Source organism: Oncorhynchus tshawytscha, linkage group LG05, assembly GCF_018296145.1.
Source record: "Oncorhynchus tshawytscha isolate Ot180627B linkage group LG05, Otsh_v2.0, whole genome shotgun sequence".
Classification (NCBI taxonomy): domain Eukaryota; kingdom Metazoa; phylum Chordata; class Actinopteri; order Salmoniformes; family Salmonidae; genus Oncorhynchus; species Oncorhynchus tshawytscha.
The window spans coordinates 64,751,810-64,761,570 of record NC_056433.1 but is presented as its reverse complement, the minus strand read 5'-3'; the positions used below and the strand labels follow the sequence as shown (position 1 = coordinate 64,761,570).

At 44.1% G+C, this 9,761-nt stretch overlaps 1 pseudogene; it reads right to left on the bottom strand.

The window, feature by feature from the left end:
- Positions 1-1,217: 1,217 nt before the first annotated feature.
- On the bottom strand, positions 1,218-9,181 carry LOC112251594 (annotated as a pseudogene).
- Positions 9,182-9,761: the final 580 nt, after the last annotated feature.

Genomic DNA, 9,761 nt, shown 5'->3' with positions numbered 1-9,761 from the left:
GTATTTTTGGCTCTAGAGAAAACCTTGTTCCTTCTGGAGCCACTCTTTTCCTCTGCAGAGTCTAGCCTCTACAGTAGAACAACAGTGCCCTCTAATGTCTTACGTGCAGTACTACCGGAACTCTCAGCTTTTAACCCACTGATCAACACCCAGATAAATCTCTAACCCTTTGGAATGGTGGAGCATTCCTTCAATTGACAACTCTAACTCACCCATAGGGAACAGGAGCGTTTTTTCTTTCATGCACTATGGGGGGCACTGGTACTGTAAAGGGTGATGGAAGGGTAATTTGTTATAGTCGGGAGAGAGAGAAGAACATTGAGGTCCAAAAGGTTCCCTGCAGTAAGAACAACTTCGACCAGCATTCTTTGAGAACACAAAGTACAGCATGAGTAAAATAGAGTAGGGCTTTCATGCTGAAAATAAAAGGTCTGCTGATTATGAATTCATAGCACTGTCTGCATGCATTATACCAAACAGTGCTTTCTAATTTTCGTGTCGGCTTGAGTCCTGAGCCATTCTGTAATTACATTGCTGTAGTCTCTGTACTGTACATACGGCCAAGGCCAAGGCTGGGGGAGGTTATGTGATACCCTGGCAACGGCAGTTTGATTTTTTATTTGTCCTCATGGTCAGTGAATCAGTCTTTCTAAACAGTGCATCTCAGTAACTTGTTTGTTATGTTCCAGGTTGGCCTGTCTCTGCGTGGTCTCCAGACTCCGGCAAGGACATGGAACAACATTGAACAAACCAAAACCACATTGTTAATGGGAACATTTGCCACACAGGATGTCCTCCTCCCGTCCCCAAATGGACCTGTCTCCATATGGACCTGTCTCCATCCCCAAATGGACCTGTCTCCGTCCCCAAATGGACCTGTCCCCGTCCCCAAATGGACCTGTCCCCGTCCCCAAATGGACCTGTCCCCGTCCCCAAATGGACCTGTCTCCATCCCCAAATGGACCTGTCTCCGTCCCCAAATGGACCTGTCCCCATCCCCAAATGGACCTGTCCCCAAATGGACCTCCCCCCCAAATGGACCTGTCCCCGTCCCCAAATGGACCTGCCCCCAAAATGGACCTGTCCCCGCCCCCAAATGGACCTGTCCCCGCCCCCAAATGGACCTGTCCCCATCCCCAAATGGACCTGTCCCCATCCCCAAATGGACCTGTCCCCATCCCCAAATGGACCTGTCCCCGCCCCCAAATGGACCTGTCCCCGCCCCCAAATGGACCTGTCCATAGCCTACTTTATAGTAGTACATACTTTATAGTAAAATAATTTTGTATTCTGTACTCAGTGACAAATGCAAAGATATTTAAGCTGAAATCTTTTTTGTTTACCACTAAATTTAGCACACACAACACTCACACACTGTTTGGGGCTAAATTAAATACTATACCGCACAATGATTCCAGCTGCCAAAGACACGTTTCAAAATAGTGATTTTCCTAAATGCATGTTGTTTTGGGATCGTGTGTATATAGTAAGCCACATACTTAGGACACAAGGAATATTTTCTAAAGTCAACCATTTCAAGTTTCTGAATATTTTGTGCATCACTTTTGATCAAATATATCACTCCAAATCCTTCCAAACCACACATCTAGCTAATATCACAACACCAACAACAATAAACACACACAGCAACTGATTACTTTACAAACTGCATGCTAAATCATTATTCTCAGCAATACCAAATCTCTATGGTTTTTGTTGAAAAGTTCTGATTGAACTTTAGCACCATGTGTCTTACAAGAAAATCATTGACTTAAAAAATATTCCACCAATATATCCACACTGTTGATAAGCAGGTCAAGACTTACAATCAAAGGAATTCAGAAAGAAAGAGGGGTCCTTAAAACCTAGGTCTATCAAGGTTCAAGGTCAGAGATTATATCTAAACTAAGTGTCTTGGAAAGTGCTACTTTGCAGGTCTTAATGTCTAGTTAAGAACCACTAAAATAATAAGACACACAGCCTACACGTATACATAGTAGTGTTGCAGCACCCTGAAAGGATTGTTCAATCAGCTGCCAGTCTATGGATACTGTCATGGTAACATAGACCTTCCCTCCAGTATACTGTAAACTCTGGAGCAACGTCTACGACGAGAGGAATCTCAACTGACAATGAAGACAGGATTCAGTCCATTAAAGTTCAAAATCAGACTTTGTTGCAAGATAAAAGTAAACACTAAATCACACTGGTACAGCTTTCCCAGCTGCTATTTTCTTGCATCAAAAAAACACTGGGCTTCCCAAAGAATAACAGTAAATCATATCTAAACAACCTTGATATTTGTGACATTCTTTTAAGTGTTAAGTGTTAAGTGTTATTCTTTTAAGTGTTAAGTCTCAGTCGTCCGAGTAACTTACGAGAGTGAGTGTAGGGCTGCCAGAGTGAGAGCGAACAGGACTGTAGCTTCTGCTCCTGCTTCGCCACTGGAAGACAGCAGAGAAACCACATGAATAATGTGTTGTGATCATGTGGTAATTGCTAAAGCAAGGTCTGGGATTCTACAGTGATTTTTTAGGGAATGAAGGTGTATTAGTACCAGAGCTCCTCTCCTGGTGACGACCTCTCCCTTCACTATGACACTGTCCCCCTCCACCATCGCTGGCCACACATGGTACACCACCAGAGGAGCAGTAAACTCAGAGTCATAGCTACGATGATACCTGACAGAGAGAGGGAAAAAACGAGAGAGGGAGAAGGGAGTGTAAATATACGACAAGGGTGACATCAAGTGGTAGGGATAGGAATTATATATCTCATCTTGTTATTGTTACTTCATGAAGTCAATAGATGCAGACTGACTTGTTGTCGCTGTAGAGTTCCAGAGTTCATGAAGTCAATGGATGCAGACTGACTTGTTGTCGCTGTAGAGTTCCAGAGTTCATGAAGTCAATGGATGCAGACTGACTTGTTGTCGCTGTAGAGTTCCAGAGTTCATGAAGTCAATGGATGCCGACTGACTTGTTGTCGCTGTAGAGTTCCAGAGTTCATGAAGTCAATGGATGCCGACTGACTTGTTGTCGCTGTAGAGTTCCAGAGTTCATGAAGTCAATGGATGCAGACTGACTTGTTGTCGCTGTAGAGTTCCAGAGTTCATGAAGTCAATGGATGCCGACTGACTTGTTGTCGCTGTAGAGTTCCAGAGTTCATGAAGTCAATGGATGCAGACTGACTTGTTGTCGCTGTAGAGTTCCAGAGTTCATGAAGTCAATGAATGCAGACTGACTTGTTGTCACTGTAGAGTTCCAGAGTTCATGAAGTCAATGGATGCAGACTGACTTGTTGTCGCTGTAGAGTTCCAGAGTTCATGAAGTCAATGGATGCAGACTGACTTGTTGTCGCTGTAGAGTTCCAGAGTTCATGAAGTCAATGGGTGCAGACTGACTTGTTGTCGCTGTAGAGTTCCAGAGTTCTGGGTCGCTGGTAAAGGCCAAGTCCAGAGGAGAGTCCAGTGTCTGCATGGTGAACGCCACTCTGCATGTCTCCTTGATGAAACTGCTGATTAGGACAAAGTCCACCTCCGGAGAGAAGGAAATCCGTGGGTTCACATTCATGTTGCTGATCACGTCCTGGGAGTGGGAACAACATTACAATACACTCAGACACACACCTCCTAGTAACAAACACTCAATGAACTACAGTGCATGAGACTCTATAAATTGGAATGTAAAGGTGACTGGAATTCACAGGTTTTTGTAATATGTCAGACATATCAGTAAGAGAGAAAAGTGTAGGCCATACATTAACACTGGCCTGCACGTCGTAGAGGTCCAGGTTCGTGACGATGTAGTCCCACCACCGACTCCCCCAGGATCTCTGGCCCCTGGTGGGAGGGAGACAGGGTCTTCCTCACATGCTGCTTGAACTGGCAGTAGGCCAGCTTGGCTGCCTGGAAGGCCTCCTGATAAACATACACACACGATTAGAGATACTGTATGGAATAGGAGATTTACAGAGAAACCAAAACCTCAAAACCAAATTCACTGTCTGCAGAATTATTCCATATGTACAGGATGTCCAGATTTCATACCACAGTGGCGATGAAGATGATTCTCTGGACAATCTCCAGGTCGTCTATGTAGCGTCTCAGCAGGCTCTGGGCCTCCAGGCGCTCCACAGCATACAGGTCACTGAATCGGGACACGAGCCATGCGTGGCGAGAAGAGTTGTTGAGCTGGGCCCGGGTGGGAGACTCACTCCTCAGGGGGCTGGAGTGGTGGCTATGTCTGGGCAGGGGGCTGGTGGAACGACTCCTCACCAACCTGACAGAGATACAAAGGGAGAGTGGAGAGGAACGTGTTCAAAATATCATTCAAAAGAGGAAAGAGGCAAGTCAAAAAATACAGAATTTTCAGCACATTTTGGGCCATATTGTGGGAGGAGGAGATACAGTAAATGGATATGATATTTACTGTGTATATGTGTGTCCTGCTCACCTCTCTTGCAGCATGCTCTTCTCTGCTGTGAGGAAAGACACCTCATCCCTCAGCAAACGCCCCTGACTCTCAGAGTCATCCAGAACATTCAGCTTCCTCTTATAGGTCTCCACCTGGTCACGGGCCGCACGCAATCCGACACACAGATACACACCATAATAACCTCAAATCAAATCAAAATCAAATCAAATTTTATTTGTCACATACACATGGTTAGCAGATGTTAATGCGAGTGTAGCGAAATGCTTGTGCTTCTAGTTCCGACAATGCAGTAATAACCAACAAGTAATCTAACTAACAATTCCAAAACTACTGTCTTATACACAGTGTAAGGGGATAAAGAATATGTACATAAGGATATATGAATGAGTGATGGTACAGAGCAGCATAGGCAAGATACAGTAGATGGTATCGAGTACAGTATATACATATGAGATGAGTATGTAAACAAAGTGGCATAGTTAAAGTGGCTAGTGATACATGTATTACATAAGGATGCAGTCGATGATATAGAGTACAGTATATACGTATGCATATGAGATGAATAATGTAGGGTAAGTAACATTATATAAGGTAGCATTGTTTAAAGTGGCTAGTGATATATTTACATCATTTCCCATCAATTCCCATTATTAAAGTGGCTGGAGTTGAGTCAGTGTCAGTGTCAGTGTGTTGGCAGCACCCACTCAATGTTAATGGTGGCTGTTTAACAGTCTGATGGCCTTGAGATAGAAGCTGTTTTTCAGTCTCTCGGTCCCAGCTTTGATGCACCTGTACTGACCTCGCCTTCTGGATGATAGCGGGGTGAACAGGCAGTGGCTCAGGTGGTTGATGTCCTTGATGATCTTTATGGCCTTCCTGTAACATCGGGTGGTGTAGGTGTCCTGGAGGGCAGGTAGTTTGCCCCCGGTGATGCGTTGTGCAGACCTCACTACCCTCTGGAGAGCCTTACGGTTGTGGGCGGAGCAGTTGCCGTACCAGGCGGTGATACAGCCCGCCAGGATGCTCTCGATTGTGCATCTGTAGAAGTTTGTGAGTGCTTTTGGTGACAAGCTGAATTTCTTCAGTCTCCTGAGGTTGAAGAGGCGCTGCTGCGCCTTCTTCACGATGCTGTCTGTGTGAGTGGACCAATTCAGTTTGTCTGTGATGTGTATGCCGAGGAACTTAAAACTTGCTACCCTCTCCACTACTGTTCCATCGATGTGGATAGGGGGGTTTTCCCTCTGCTGTTTCCTGAAGTCCACAATCATCTCCTTAGTTTTGTTGACGTTGAGTGTGAGGTTATTTTCCTGACACCACACTCCGAGGGCCCTCACCTCCTCCCTGTAGGCCGTCTCATCGTTGTTGGTAATCAAGCCTACCACTGTTGTGTCGTCCATAACTTGATGATTGAGTTGGTTGGCGTGCGTGGCCACGCAGTCGTGGGTGAACAGGGAGTACAGGAGAGGGCTCAGAACGCACCCTTGTGGGGCCCCAGTGTTGAGGATCAGCGGGGTGGAGATGTTGTTGCCTACCCTCACCACCTGGGGGCGGCCCGTCAGGAAGTCCAGTACCCAGTTGCACAGGGCAGGGTCGAGACCCAGGGTCTCGAGCTTGATGAAGAGCTTGGAGGGTACTATGGTGTTGAATGCCGAGCTGTAGTCGATGAACAGCATTCTCACATAGGTATTCCTCTTGTCCAGATGGGTTAGGGCAGTGTGCAGTGTGGTTGAGATTGCATCGTCTGTGGACCTATTTGGGCGGTAAGCAAATTGGAGTGGGTCTAGGGTGTCAGGTAGGGTGGAGGTGATATGGTCCTTGACTAGTCTCTCAAAGCACTTCATGATGACGGAAGTGAGTGCTACGGGGCGGTAGTCATTTAGCTCAGTTACCTTAGCTTTCTTGGGAACAGGAACAATAATGGCCCTCTTGAAGCATGTGGGAACAGCAGACTGGTATAGGGATTGATTGAATATGTCCGTAAACACACCGGCCAGCTGGTCTTCGCATGCTCTGAGGGGGCGGCTGGGGATGCCGTCTGGGCCTGCAGCCTTGCGAGGGTTAACACGTTTAAATGTCTTACTCACCTCGGCTGCAGTGAAGGAGAGTCCGCATGTTTTCGTTGCAGGCCGTGTCAGTGGCACTGTATTGTCCTCAAAGCGGGCAAAAAAGTTATTTAGTCTGCCTGGGAGCAAGACATCCTGGTCCGTGACTGGGCTGGACTTCTTCTTGTAGTCCGTGATTGACTGTAGACCATGCCACATGCCTCTTGTGTCTGAGCCGTTGAATTGAGATTCTACCTCAGAACATACACATCAATAAGCCAAAGAGGACAAATAATACTCACATGAAAATTGTACTAAACTGTATTTATTCCATTCCTTTAATTAGATTTGTGTGTATTAGGTAGTTGTTGTGGAATTGTTAGATTACATGTTAGATATTGCTGCACTGTCAGAACTAGAAGCACAAGCATTTCGCTACACTCACACAATAACACCTGCTAACCATGTGTCCGCCAGTCTGTAAACCCATTTAACATACCAGTAAGTGAATCCAACTTAGACCAGAAAGTTAGTCATACATTACCTGGTGTAGACTTATGTGATCGGATTTAAATGAGTAGGTCCATTGTATGGATTAATAGTGCAGACTTAGTGCAGACTTACTCCTGTTTGCGAGACTCCAGCTGCAGGTGAGTGGAGCACAGCATGCACAGAGTGTCCATCTTCTGCATGTCGCTCTCATGGGTGGCAGACAGCACCCTGATCTTCCACTCCTTCTTCACAGACTCCTGCATGAGCATTTAGCCTTGACTATCACTGTCTTAATCACAATATGACAGAACAGAATATAATATAACAAATAACTTAATAAAAATAATTTGTACTTAACAAATCATTTTATCTCTGTACAACCATAACAGAACACAGATGATTTCACCTGAATGAGGTTGAGGCTGGTGTTGTTGGTGACAGAGGAGGTTGCTATGGGGAAGCAGATCCCCAGCCATGGCAGCAGACGTGATTTGAGCACGTCCACTCCTGCATAGTGACCTCCTAACTCAAAAGAAAAAAAGAGGCATTATTAGACAATTGTTTGGGTAAGGCAAAAAGAGAGGAGTGTTTTAAGAAGCTTAGACACATACCCTCTCTAGCAGTGAGGTTGAGGATGGTGAATAGTTGTCCCTGTATCTTGGAGGTGAGCTTCACCAACTCACAGCACCTGTTCAGATTCTTGTCACAGGAGATGACCTAGGAAGGTGGCAAACTGGGTTGAGAATAATGACCCAACACAAACTGGACATACAATTTAAAGCTAGTCCTTAACTTAAACAATAACAAAGCGGTCACCCTGCCTCTTCTGGTAAAAAGCTGAGGGATGGGCCTGGAGAAATGGAACTACTCTCAAATTCATAGACAGAGATATGGATGTAAGGACTGACCATCCATTATATCAAAATGATAGTTTTAACCATGTTTACATTTACATTGTTTACAAACATTGGGGTCAAACAAGCTTATATTTTGGGTTCTGATGGGGTGTGTCTGACAGTTGAACTAAGTACATGAGGCTTTTATATTGTTCATGAATCAGTGGGGTATAGGTCATTCATTTATAAGTCTAAAAATAGATGTAGCAACTAAGGATTCTAGCTTTTAATGTAATCTCAGCTGCGGGGTCAATTTAGGAGACTTTAGTGATTATCTTTATTAATCATATTGAATCCAGGATATGTGCATATAAAATGACTTACACGTGACTTCCAGTGAGTCAAATGCTTTAGTTGTTCTCTGAAGTATGTGATCATGCATTGGTCCAATTAGGACATGCCTTTCAGGTTCCTACCAAAATGCTCGCGGGGCTTGCTCGAGACACTTGCATTCAGTCACAAGGAATGGTTTCACGGTTGCCACGACGACTGGCGTCGATAGCAACCAAACTCCTAAATCAATGTCATCAAAACAAGTGAATCCCTTTACTGTTACATTGTTACAATTCATTGCGATACAGTGTAACACACATGCCAACGTCAAATTATTGTAATATATTTGACTACATCTAATTAAGTGTGGCGTAATCAAGTAGGCTAATCAACTTATTTTAGAGACATGTTTGGATTTTTAAATTTAACTAGGCAAGTCAGTTCAGAACAAATTCTTATTTACAACGAAGGCCTACCAAAAGGCCACCTGCGGGAACGGGGTTGGGATTAAAAATAAATAAAATAAAAATATTGGACAAAACACACATCACGTCAAGAGAGACAACACTACATAAAAAGAGACATAAGACAACAGCAACACAATGATAACACAGCATGGTAGAAACATAAAAAGAGACCTTAGACAACAACAGCATGGTAGCAACACAACACAACATGGCAGCAGCACAAAACAGGGTACAAACATTATTGGACACAGACAACAGCACAAATGGCAAGAAGATAGAGACAACAATACACCACGTAGACATTTTAAGGACGAAACAAATTATCAAGGGAAGAAAACATTTGATTGAACCCAAGTGATTCATTCAATCGGCTATGGAATTCCACACCAATATCATATTTCTTACAGACTACTATTATTAAGACAACTATTCATTTACATATAAATACCAATTGTAGCCTTATAAAGGCCTAGTTGGTTCCTTTTCAGCCAAAAGATGTAGGTAGTCCTTGTACCAGGACTCTGCATAACGCTGAAGGAAGATGTGTTCACCAGCTTCCTTAGCGAATCGGCCATGTCTGCTCCACTCCCTAAAATCCTAAAAGGTTTAACGCTCCTAGACAACAGTGGGATTTAATATTGGGCGAGAGCCCCGGTGACAGGCGCGGGCTCCATTTGTATACCAGCTGTAAAAATGATTGCCCTTGGCGTTTTGTCCACCTTCGTTACAACCAGTGCCAAGCGCCACCTCAGTTGTGGCAACGGTTTTTTACTCAGAATACAGAGTGAGAATGTTTGTTAAAGCTTGCATTGTTTTCGGGTTATTCCCGAGAAAGAGGTGGATAGGATAGCCCACATACAGAGGTGCTTCTACAGTTAGCTCCTTTATGATACAGGTGTAGTCGGCTGTCTGTGATGTAAACGAGACCATTGTAATGTCATACTGTCACAAACGCGTGGGTGTTGTGTCAAGCACAGTTAAAAACAGTGGAGCATAGACAAATTTCCCTAATGAATTTTAGGCCAGTAAATTACACGTACATTTTTGTCCACATAGGGAATAGTCTAAAGAAATGAAAACTAATGAAGTGGCCATTTTAACATTTGGATAAATTATACTTTTCTAACGTTAATATTATTAAACTTCAACAAGCAT